The following is a 13,518-nucleotide window of genomic DNA, read 5'->3' on the forward strand; positions in this document are numbered from 1 at the left end:
CGAGCGTCGCGCGTAACCAACAATTTGTTAATAGCTCGTAGCGTGCTGCAAAATTACTACACTCGAGACGGCGAAACACATACCGCGAGGTGTCATCCGTTTTGTCAGCGCGAGATATATCTATATCTGTAATAATATTTCCGACACATTTGACAAGGTGCGCGAAAAATTGAGAAAGAATTTCATATTTTGTGAAAATTTCCAAAACCAATATTTTAATATAATGAACGTTCAGGCCTGCGTACGGACACCGTCTAGACTCTGAAGACGGATATATTAAAGATGATGTCATCGAGATGAAGGAGACTGGAAACTCCACAATGTTCGCAAGAGGAGGATCCAGAAATAAATAAATAAATAAATAAATAAATTAATTAATTTTTCTTTGACATTATGTGATGAACATATACATTTTAAGACTAACACAAGCAGCCAGACCCTGAATCAGAGTAAATACTCCGATGGGGATAATATCCCAGAACCAACTAAAATCGAACGTCGGACCTTATGAACCAAAAGCCACTATCCTGACCATAATTCAACAAAGGAGCTGGAGAGGTATACTATTAAAATGCACACCTTGCATGTCCAACGAAGTACAGTAGTACCGGGCGAGTAGGCCGTGCGGTTGGAGGCGCACAGCTGTGACCTTGCATCCGGGAGACAGTGGGTTCGAACTCCACTGTCGGCAGCCCTGAAGGAGGTTTTCCGTGGTTTCCTATTTCCACACCAGGCAAATGCTGGGACCGTACCTTAATTAAAGCCATGGCCGCCTCCTTCCCACTCCTAGCATTTTCTTATCCTTTCGTCGCCATAAGACCTATCTGAGCCAGTGCGACGTACAGCAAATTGTACAAAAAACGGTACAGTAGTTAGGAAGATAGGAAGAATGCCTGCAGTGCACCTCTGCAGAACCCATCACAGGAGCGATGTTAACAGACTAGAGGTTCAAGGCTGGATGAGCATGGAAAACTGACCATCTCTAGGAATTTCCGACTTTGTTTCAAGTTAGTTGATGATATTATGCAATAACGTAATAGAGGAAACAAATAGGTTGGCATATGGAAAGTGAATATTTTACGGAGACTTGATTAACTTCCTTCTGTTTATCTTTTAAATTAGGATTTTTCTTCAGTATTCACAACGTCTGGAGGATGAGCCAATCACGCCCAAATCGAAGTAAAATTCCATTTCGTCTACCAAGGTTAAAACATCACTTCTGGTATGTTAGCTGACACACCGTATGAAGTAGGGATTACCAATTAAAATTAACATTCTAAGTAATGACTTGTCTGAGTTTCGGTAGAAGTTCATGATAAAATTCTAATTTTACATTTATTTCGAGCGACATAAAAACGTCAATTATATCAGTAGGAACGTAATTTAATACTGGTCATAAATTTAAAAACCTACTGGCTATCTTTCTTGCTTTTTGCGAATATCGTAACAAAACATAGTCAGTGAAATGTTGTAAAGAATATTTTGACAACTTTATATAGACTAAAATAATTATCTTTACTATGTAAAATCATCTTTTCTAAAACAGCTTCCGATGCTCCAATACCCTTATACTGGAATTACAAATAGGCTACTCGTAGCTTCCAGTTCGCTTGTTTCAGGTTCAATCCCCGACACTACCACAAATTTAAGATTATTTTTATGATTGGAACGGGGTGTACTCATCCTCAGGTAACATAACTGTGAACGCAATGCCTTTACAATCCTGCTAACGAAAAATTTGGTAGTAACAACATATTAAGCAAAAGAAAGTTGCAAACTGAAAACACTTCCTTATCTTCAAACACCGCGGAATTGACTTGACTGAAATCAGCAGAACCTGCAAATATTGACATGAAACGTATTACTATCTACCTATTTATCGCGAGGATTACGGAATGTACAGTATTTTACATGAACTACTCGGGCAGTGTATCATGTTCGTCATTTCAGATTACAAAAATAAAAATGTTATTTGTTTTAAGTGCCAATAACTACTTTAACGGTTTTCGGAGACGCCAAGGTGTCGGAGTTTAATCTCGCAGGAGTTCTTTTACGTGCCAGTAAACCTACCGACACGAGGCTGAGGTATTTTTTTTTTTTTTTTGCTAGTGGCTTTACGTCGCACCGACACAGATAGGTCTTATGGCGACGATGGGATAGGAAAGGCCTAGGAGTTGGAAGGAAGCGACCGTGGCTTTAATTAAGGTACAGCCCCAGCATTTGCCTGGTATGAAAATGGGAAACCACGGAAAACCATCTTCAGGGCTGCCGATAGTGGGATTCGAACCTACTATCTCCCGGATGCAAGCTCACAGCCGCGCGCCTCTACGCGCACGGCCAACTCGCCCGGTTCTGAGGTATTTGAGCACCTTCAAATACCACCGGACTGAGTCAGGATCGAACCTGCCGCGATGTGGTCGGAAGGCCAGCGCCTCAACCGTTTGAGCCACTCAGCCCGGCATTTCAGATTACAACTAGTTTATTAGCTCGAACTCATGTTAAATAGTTTCCTTGAACAATGATAGTATTTACGCGCTTATATCTCGCACGCACATTTTATCCGAACATTCGCGTTAGAATATCGAGGTGTGAGATATACAGTATATGGAGAACTAGGAAATCGAGCTTCATTATCACTAACCTGATTTTCAAAGTAATGAAGCATAATGCTTTCATAAAACATTAGATTTGACTACATTCTGTAACATGGTATCATGGTATAGAGTATAATACCCTCAGCATTCCACTGCAAAGAAGGAGAAGAAGTCTACGGCCTGTTCTTGTCATATCCATTATTATTATTATTATTATTATTATTATTATTATTATTATTATTATTATTATTATTATTATTATTATTATTATTATTATTATTATTATTATTAATTTACCAGTATACATAAACCTGGCTACTGGACACTAACGTTATAACTAAACTAAATTTCGACTTGTCAATTCATCATCTCTCCTGTCGAACTCTGACCTACTTTTCTGCGGTTTGCTTGTACAGGTGCACATGAACCACTCAATTGCTCATTCCATAGAGCGTATTCTTGTCTCATTTATACCGACATCTGAAGGCCACGCCAAGGCTAGATATAAGCAGGAATTATTTTGCTTTCCTTAATTCCATAACAAAATTTAGGGTGCGTGATATTCGCGAGTAAATACGAATAAAGATAGCAGTCTTCCTTTCCTTTAACTTTTTTTTTTTACATTCTGTTTTACGTCGCACCGACACAGATCGTATGGCGACGATAGGATAGGAAATGTCTAGGAGTGGGAAGAACGCGGCCGTGGCCTTAATTAAGGTACATCCCCAGCATTTGCCTGGTTTGAAAATGGGAAACCACGGGAAACTATCTTCAGGGCTGCCGACAGTGGGGTTCGAACTCACTATCTCCCGAATACTAGATACTGACCGTACTTAAGCGACTGCAGCTATCATGCTCGGTCGTTAAATAAATGATAAATATTATTACTGCTACTACTACTACTATTATTATTATTATTATTATTATTAATATAAATATAAATATAAATATAAATATAAATATACTAATGTTAATATTAATAATAATATAATATAATATAATATAATATAATATAATATAATATAATATAATATAATATAATAACAATATTATTAATAATATTAATATTATTATATTAATGTTATAATAATAATAATAATAATAATAATAATAATAATAATAATAATAATAATAATTCTTTACAACTCTCTCATTTTAAAAGACAACAAAGCGTCAGACAGACTTCAGTATCTCACGATTTCTTCATCGTGTCGGATACCAACCAAACGGAGTATTCGCATTAACACACCATCCAATTCCGCCCACCTCAGTAGAAATGGAAACTACTATCCTGGCAACACGAGGACTACGACTGATCGAGTACGTCGCGAAAGAAAGCTTTTCTCAATTGCATTTAATAATTTATTTAATGCACACAATGTGCAAAGAATTAAATTACATCAATCTTCATTACAAAATTTTACGAGTGTATCCAATCGTTGTTTGCAGCTTGATATATATTTCATAGTACAGTGCGTGCCACGCAGTTCAGACCTGGTTTATGATAATGCTGTATGTTACATAATTTATAATGAGACCCATGCACAGAGAACCTTGTCAGTAGGTGGCGCAGATCATATCCACGTTGAACCCACTCGCGATTTATCATGGCATCGGTGGAGTAAACATCTTCCCAGATGTCGTCCTTCTTCGACCGTAGGTCTCGAACCAGATGTACGTACGATATTGTGGCTGGGAGTAACGACTGTATTCTTAGCTCCTCCACATAAAATTCATCTCTGGATGACTCGTACACAACTCGGGAAGGGGAATACAGAGATGTGAAAATTATTAGACTTAACACTGAGTTTTGATTATTTCTGTCGTTACCTTGTTGCCTGCCCTTAAGAATGATCGTAATCCCTTTTGTGTTGCAGTGGAGCTCATTCAAGTGTTATTTGTTGTGTGTTTAAAAAAATCATAGAATACAAGTTACATTTTCTTGAAATTAAATCAGTGATGATGACTTGGTCAATTTATACTTCTGTCGAATGAAAGTTGAATGCTGAGGAGTCTTAATTCCTTAAGTATAATTAGTTAAAATGGAGCCACTTGAAGTGGTTTTGTGATATTTTTCTATCCTTAAACACTTATATAATGTGTATTGTTCTATTTACTGTCCAAAATCTTGAAACTGATGTTGTAGGGCTGTCAGAAGACCAAGCAGAATATAATATCGACGTAATATTTAAAAAATTCTAACAATACTGGACATCACAAATTTTGGACAGTTGGATTAATATTTAAGTCAAGAACGGAAGTTCCATGGTACAAATTAGAAGGACAAGTGATGGCGAAAGCCAAAACTAGAGCAATTTTATTTATAATATGAGTCTAATAATTTTCACATCTCTTGGAGAGACATAATGCACGTTTCCAGAAATTTGCCTTCAACATTTTGATCTTTTCTAGTTGCCTTAGACTCAAATATTCCTAAACGTTTTCCAAGCCGTATGTTGCTACAGGGATAACTTTAGGTGAAATAGTGTTATGGCTCTTTTAAACATTTTCTCAGATGATTAATGTCAGTCACTGCTTTCACGGCTGCATTTAGACGGTCCGTGAGATGGAGGGTGAACACATTACCTTAGGTTTGAAAAATTACACCCAAGTGTTTCAAAAATTTACGGACTTATGTTCATGCTCTCCAAAAAAGGAGGACTCCATGCGGTCCCACCCCTATAAATGCCACGGAAAAACAGTCCGTTGTACATTCATCTTCAGCTCATTTCTATTTGCCCGACCTTCTATTTGGCTGAATGTTTCTTGAAGTTCATTCTCTGACGTTAATATCAAGACCATATCATCAGTGTACATTAATAGTTAAAAAATTAACCTCCGAAAACTCTCATCGTTCATTGCTTTAGTCGAGTCTGACTAAGTATTCACTTCGAAAACTAATAAGGCTTGGTTTCGACTCTAGCGGAGTCCAAACAAGACAGTGTACTAACATGCAGAAGGAAGAACAACATGTCTGGTGGTGTGCTGTACTCTTTGTTCAGTTAGGTAGGGGGAGGGCCACCACGGGGAACGGAACAAGATAAGATGTTGAAACAGAGAAGGTTAGAAGGCCACAGCAACGAAGATTTATAGAGGTTTGTAACACAAGCCTAGCCGGGGAACGCGAACAATAAACAATAGCTAAATAATCAATCAATAATCTCGATCATAAGAAGAACGAATTCAATTTTCCCTTCACCTCCTCTCTCTCTAAGATGCGCGATATCACCCCGAGCACAACTTTTATTAATAACCAGTCGTAGCTTATCATCACATGCATCACGAATATTACTCGACGGTTTTCACTCGGAGCTGCTTGTTCAATTATAAACAATTCCCTGTAATCTCAGCTGGCAGGAGGAGGGGGGCAGAGTCGCTGGAACAGCGCGGCGGACGGGCGCAGAATCTCTTGTTCCATTGGAAATTCAATTTGAAACAAAAGACTGGTGCGGAGTTCCACTACTAACGCTAAAGATTTTAGATACATTTCAGAGAAGATCAGAAAGAATGTACAAAGATATGTGATAATTTTCAGATAATATTAGTTATTATTATTATCATCATCGACATCAACTCGAAACTGTAAGTTACGGTTCCACCCTATAAATTTTAGAAAGCGCAAATATATTTTTATGCATGATAGTATTTAGGACTTCGTCTAAAAAAAGAAAGAAAAGAAAACAAACTAACTGCTTGGAAAAACTGACGTTTCATGAAGATATTTGGATTTATAATACTATATGTGAAAGGAAAGTAAGTGGATTTAAAACTTTCATTTCGTGAAAACATGTGTGTCTATGTTATGTGTAGGGCTCGGAAGCTGAAGAGCTATAAACTTCGTAACAAAGGCCTACAAAAAGACCTTATTTCCTTGGATATTGTCCAACATTTGATATTTGTACTTCCTCTTCCTCGTTTGCCTTTCATAATTCCTTCTATTCCTTCTTTCAGTAAACAGTCCCTCCTCAAACAATGTCCAATCCAGTTCATTTTTCTCCTTCTAATGATTTGTAACATACTGCGTTCTTCTCCACCTCTTCGTAATACCTCCTCATTCCTTACCCGGTCTTCCCATTTCACTCGTTCTATTCTTCTCCATACCCACATCTCTAGTGCCTCCAATCTTCTCTCATCTTCCTTTCTCAATGTCAAAGTCTTTGCGCCATACAGCGCTATGCTCCAAATATAACACTTAGCAAGTCTTTTCCTCAAATCTTTGTTTAGTGCTCCGCAAAGTGATTTTGATTTTTTCTTAAAGCCTTCTTTTGCTATGGCAATTCTTTTCTTAATTTCTGTCGTGCAATACATATCATCTCTGATCATACTTCCCAAATACTTAAAGGTACTGACTTGCTCTATTTCTTCTCCTCCTATGCTAATATGACAACGTTTACATTTTCCTCCAATTATCATACTTTTGGTCTTCTTATTAATTCTCATTCCATATTCTTCTAGTTTCATGTTGAGTTTATCTAACATTTGTATCATTTCACGGTCGCTTTCTCCCATCACAACCATATCACCTGCAAATCTTATACATTCTACTCTCCTACCTCCAACACAAACTCCACTTTTTCCATTAAAAATTTCATTGATTATTTCTTCGAGATACACGTTGAACAGTGTCGGTGATAAAGAGCAGCCTTGTCTTACACCTCTTCCTAATTCAATTTCTTCACTCAACTCATCTCCTATTCTCACTCTTGCTCTCTGGTTTAAATATAAATTCTTTATTAGCCTTCTATCCCTCCTTCTATGCATGTTTGTTAAAACGTACTTGCAGAATTTAGAACGAAATATTTTTTCCGACTAGAATGAATTCAACGAACCCGCAATGGACACAAATTAGTACAACTTGAATCATATTTGGTTTAACCACTCTCCGGTTACAGAAACTGGAATTCGGACACCGTACCTCAGTTGGGTTTGCAATATATCGCAGTAGTCATCTCCAGGTTCTTACGTGTAAAGGATCGTCGTTTTTAGCCAGCACTTTGCAAAATATCGAGAAACTTATCTCCACCTCAGAGTATGTTAAAGGCTCATACTTGAATCAAGCGAGATCTTCCACTTCAAAAACACTCGCAACAACATTTTCTCCTTTCAGTCTTTCATTTGTCTTGCAAATAATTGGATACCCCTGTTTTCTTTTCAAGCACTAGTCTCATTTTTTCATTTCATCTCATTTCGTTTTCTCTCTTTTTATATTTGGTTTCAATATATGTAATTACCACAGAATAGATGTTTAAGAGGTGATGTATGAACTGACGATGATGTGAATTGCAAATGGGCAGTAAAAATGTAGACGAAAGAAGGCGAAGTTGCAAAAAAAATCGTTAAGACGTAAAAAGAGGCGAAAAAGGACCAATGACAAAAACGTCGAAAAAAGAAAAAAAGGACAAATAAAATCCACCATGGTTTGGCCTACAATGACCCAGAATGAACATATATTGTGTTGGGTCTCGTCTTCGGACACTCAAGAGAAAAGGGATTTTTGCTCAACTTCCCAGCCCCAGTTATGTGAAATGATGGAAACTGCTTGAAAAAATTGTGTAATGTGGATACTGTCACCATAAAGAAATCCTGCTGGACAAAATTCCGACATCCAAGCTTCTATAATAATAATAATAATAATAATAATAATAATAATAATAATAATAATAATAATATCCTCAACAGAGGAAGAAACCCTTCTGTAGATGAAAACTGTCAATACCTGAAGAACTCAAACGTGCTTTCCGGGAGTGTGTTCCATCTACCTCTAAAGATGGTTCGCTGCTCCCATTCGTAAATTTCAGGTCGCTAGCAACAGCGTATGGACTCAGTGAGAATGGGTTACGTTGAACGATCTACAGTGCAATCATCTGTTATCACCACCACGTCACACTCCAATGTCTCTAAGTAATGTGGGTACATGTGGGTTCTTTGGTAAGCCAAAGCACTTAATGGACTAAGTGTGTCACTGTATTAATATTAGTAATATTTATTTACCACATTTCTGTTCAGAAATATGGAAAGTCTAGAGAAAAAGAGTGAGACCCATTTACACATAAAATGTTCCCTAGACCTATCTTAAGATGATATATTATGTACACAGTTTACGAAATACTTAAATAGTACTGTGCAAGATATATATAATTTCCTACTGCTCGTTCATTCTATCGATAGTTAGCTAATCATTCATTCATTCATTCATTATATCATTCCTGTGGTTGCATACTTCATCTCACTCTGCAAATCATTCACTTATTCACCCACACATTCACAGACACATGAAGCAGTTCCATTCAATTACATTTTTCTTTATATACATTTGAAATGTTTGAAGAGGCACGCTCTTGACATCCCCCGACAGTGAGTTCCATAGCTTTGCGGAACACCAATAGAAACCTTTCTGAAAGGCAGAGGTAAGGGCGACAGGCGGACAAAGCGGAAATCCTTCGCCTCTCTGAAATGAGCGATGCACAAGCGATAGACGTCGGAAGGGATCAATTTCTACAGAGCTAGAGAGGGATGATGAAGTAAGTAAGTAGGTAGGTTAAGTAAGTAAGGAACAAAGAAATTAACACTTGATTTACTAAAAGAGCTATATAACTTCTTTTTTTTGCTAATTGTTTTACGTCGCAGCGACACAGATAGGTCTTACGGCGACGATGGGACAGGAAAGGGCGAGAATTGGGAAGGAAGCGGCTGTGGCCTTAATTAAGGTACAGCCCCAGCATTTGCCTGGTGTGAAAATGGGAAACCACGGAAAACCATTTTCAGGGCTGCCGACAGTGGGGTTCGAACCTACTATCTCCCGAATACTGGATACTGGCCGCACTTAAGCGACTGCAGCTATCGAGCTCGGTATATATAAATTCTATCCGTTGTGCAGGTTTCCCCATACATTCCGTACAGCCCTGCCCTCAGACTTTAAATGGGATCGGAGGCAGTTAAAATATTGACAGCACAACTGTCCTTGTGCTAAGCTATAGCGGTGCTGAACATAAGAGGTGAGTTCAGTAAACCTTTTCTTATTGACAAAAATTAAACCTCATTTCACACCATATTAAATCAACATTATTGGTTGTTTTTCTATAACACCAACGTGGATACGTTAATTTCCAAACAGATAAATCGGAAATGGGGTTTCAATGCTACTCCAACAGTCATATACGAATCGAGAGCAAAATTTTAATTGCTATTCAACTCCGAACAATACTGAATCAATTAAAAATAAACAAAAGGATAAAGACGATGCAACAGTAAATGATGGACAAACTGAAATTGGCTGTAGTGTAATGAGTTAATGTGTAATCAAAATGTAATCAGATTGCAATCAACCATTCCCCTGCACGTTGCAGGCCATATGAATCACTGTCTCGTCACCCCCCGCCACCACTACTTCCCGCGCACAGCAGTAGCCGATTCCATACTGATATCGGAAACTGATAAATAGTCTTCAATAAGTTCAGTAATAAATATAAAAATCACTCAGTACATTAACTGAAAAAAAAATGTTGAAAACAATAATTTTAGGCAGTCTGCAATTCCGAATAGTAAGGTTGAACTTCACAAAGGCTTGTTTCGAGGAAACACAGCGTAAAAAAATGCCGTGGTGGACAAACTCAATGACAATTCATCTATCTTATTATTATTATTATTATTATTATTATTATTATTATTATTATTATTATTATTATTATTATTATTATTATTATTATTATTATTATTATTATTATTATTATTTGCGTATGGACCCTGTTGGATCACAAAAAATAAACCAAGGCACAACAGCCCCGAAGGACCATGGCCTACCAGGCGACCGCTGCTCAGCCCGAAGGCTAACAGGTGAAGAGATGCCGTGTGGTCAGCACAACGGATCCTCTCGGCCGTTATTCTTGGCTTTCTAGACCGGGGCCGCTATCTCACCGTCAGATAGTCCCTCAATTGTAATCACGTAGGCTGAGTGGACCTCGAACCAGCCCTTAGATGCAGGTAAAAATCCCTGACCTGGCCGGGAATCGAACCCGGGCCTCCGGGTAAGAGCCAGGCACACTACCCCTACACCGCGGGGCCGGCTCTGTTGGATCAGGCAGTGCTTTTATGATTCGTCTTTCATTGTTTTTCCGTGGTCTTACTTCTTTTACGGAACAGATTTCTGTCTAATATTTCTGATTTATCAATCTGGGCTTTCTCCAGGTCATTTTTGACTTCTTCTTCTTCTTTACAGTTTGCTTTACGTCGCACAGACAGAGAGAGGCCTTATGGCGACGATGGGATAGGAAAGGCTAGGAATGCAAAGGAAGCGGCTGTGGCTTCAATTAAGTTACATACCCAGCATCTGCCTGGTGTGAAAAAGGGAAATCATGGAAAACCATATTCCGGGCTGCCGACAGTGGGGTTCGAACACACTATCTCCCGAATGCTGGATAGTAGCCGCAATTAACCGAGTGCAGCTATCGAGCTCGGTTTTATTTACTTCTTGGATCCATAGTAGACTCTTCAAATTTTCTGCTGGATGCCATGATCTTGTGTGTAAGCCTTGTTGTTGGGAGTCTTTGAACGTGTCCGTAAAGTTTTCTAATATCTGCTGCCACATTGGACAGTTTCTCTGTTGTTTTACGTTATTTCAGTCTTCATCTGTCCTCAGTTTTTTCTGGATCAAGAATTTTCCTCATGATATTTCGTTCTTTCTTCAATGTTCTCTAGATCCCGTTTTCTATTTATTGAGTACCAGCTGTGAGTTTGAATTTGGGAGATGGTGGGTTCGAATCAACACAGTCGGCAGCCATGAGGATTGTTTCCCATGGTTTCCTATTTTCATACAAGCAAAATGCTGGAGCTGTACCCTTAATTAAGGCTACAGCCGTTACCGTCATAATCCTAGCTCCTTCCCATACTTGAGTCGCCGAAACCCTTAAGTCAAATAAACCACATGCACGAAGTATACATATTCCTCGGGGTTTTATGTAGGTCTGTTGGGCTGTATTGTGGTGATATCTGGACGTTAACGAAGAGTGATAGTAAAAGGCTAGAAGCCTTTGAGATGTGGTGTTGGCGTCGGCTGCAACGGATAACTTGGGTGCAGTAGAAGACCAACAATGAGGTGTTGAATACAGCTGTTGAGTCAAATTAGGAAGAGACAAACTTCTTGGATGGGACATAGGCTTCATCATAAGAATGTGTTGATGGAAATTTTGGAAGGTAAAACACCAGGGATATTTCTTGTGATCTTAGGATGCAGGAGCTATGCAGACGCGAAACGTATGGTACAGCACAGGATCGACACCGTTGGAGAAGATTCATCGCAGGGGCAAACCAGTCATTAGACTGAATTACTCAAAGAAGAAGAAGAAATGGGATCAATTATGAATTAACATAAAGTCCAGCACCATGGATGAATGGTCAGTGTCGATTCAGAGGGTCGCGACAGCCCTAAACGCAGATCAGTAGTGACTGATTGTCACAAGGCACCACCAGTCTCCTACTCTCCCCATACATCTTCATCTGATTTACCGAGGTTTATACGTAAGACTAGTTTAATGGTTGTCTCAGCTTAATTAATTCCTAATTTTCTTCTACGCTTTTCCCACACTCTGGTGTCATTGGGGTTGACTTGTTCCTGTTCTCCATACGGTAACCCTTCCTGACCACAACTCTTTGTTGATGGATGTGCAGTATTCACTACTGGATGTTTCTGTGGTGGTTGGTACTGTATTACGTATGTCCGAAGAGAATCCTGAACAACCAGCCTCCAGAGCCAGAAATGGGCAAAATCCCCAACCCGGCCAAGAATCGAAGCCAGGACCCTCTGAACCGAGGCTGAGCATTCAGTTGCACTTCATGTTAATTCGCAATATACCGTATCTCATTTTTTCCAACACTAACACCTCGAAGTATATATATATAATTATTGCTTGTGGTTTATCGCACAACAGAATATTTTCGGTGACTTAAGGATAAGAACGAACTATATTTTGACAAGACCCTTGTAACACCTCGAACTTAAGGAACGACAGTTTGCAGATTTGTACGAAGTTGAAAATCGAGAATCGAATGCCAGTGCTTATTTTACCCTCACTTCAAACAAGTTATGAGGTTGTAGTTTCTTTCACTTCCCTGGGAACGATGCTATTCTAACATATTCAACCAACAGCAAGTCACAAATATCAATACTGAAATTAACGACAGTTTACAACTATACTACACAACGTCAAGACTGTATGTAAACGATCAACAGTATCAAGCACAAATTTTAAGCACTTCGTATGTTTAAAATTGTATAACCAATTAACAATACACAGTTTAACAGAGTTAAAATCACGGGATCGGCTGGAAATTGAACCCACGTTCCTCTAAATCGAGGCCAGTATGTTTATCATTCAGTTATTATTATTATTATTATTATTATTATTATTATTATTATTATTATTATTATTATTATTATTATTATTATTATTATTATTATATCTGCTTCCTTTTCTACCGCTTTTTCCCACATCTGTGGGGTCGCGGGTGCAAACTGTGTCGCACGTGTGGATTTGGCCATGTTTTACGGCCGGATGCCCTTCCTGACGCCAACCCTATATGGAGGGATGTAATCACTATTGTGTGTTTCTATGGTGGTTGATAGTGTGGTGTGTTGTCTGAATATGAAGAGGAGAGTGTTGGGACATACACAAACACCCAGTCTCCGAGCCAGAAGAATTAATCAGAAGCGATTAAAATCCCCGATCCGGCCGAGAATCGAATCCGGGACCCTCTGAAACGAAGGAGAGTACGCTGACCATTCAGCCAACGAGTCGGACATCATCATCATCATCATCATCATCATCATCATCACCCATACTTCACCCGCTTCCCAATTGGCAGTCATAAATACTGCATTTATCGAGAATAGTGACAGTCTGATTGAATGCGAAGCAACTGGAGAATATTG

This window comes from Anabrus simplex, chromosome 4, assembly GCF_040414725.1.
Source record: "Anabrus simplex isolate iqAnaSimp1 chromosome 4, ASM4041472v1, whole genome shotgun sequence".
Classification (NCBI taxonomy): Eukaryota; Metazoa; Arthropoda; class Insecta; order Orthoptera; family Tettigoniidae; genus Anabrus; species Anabrus simplex.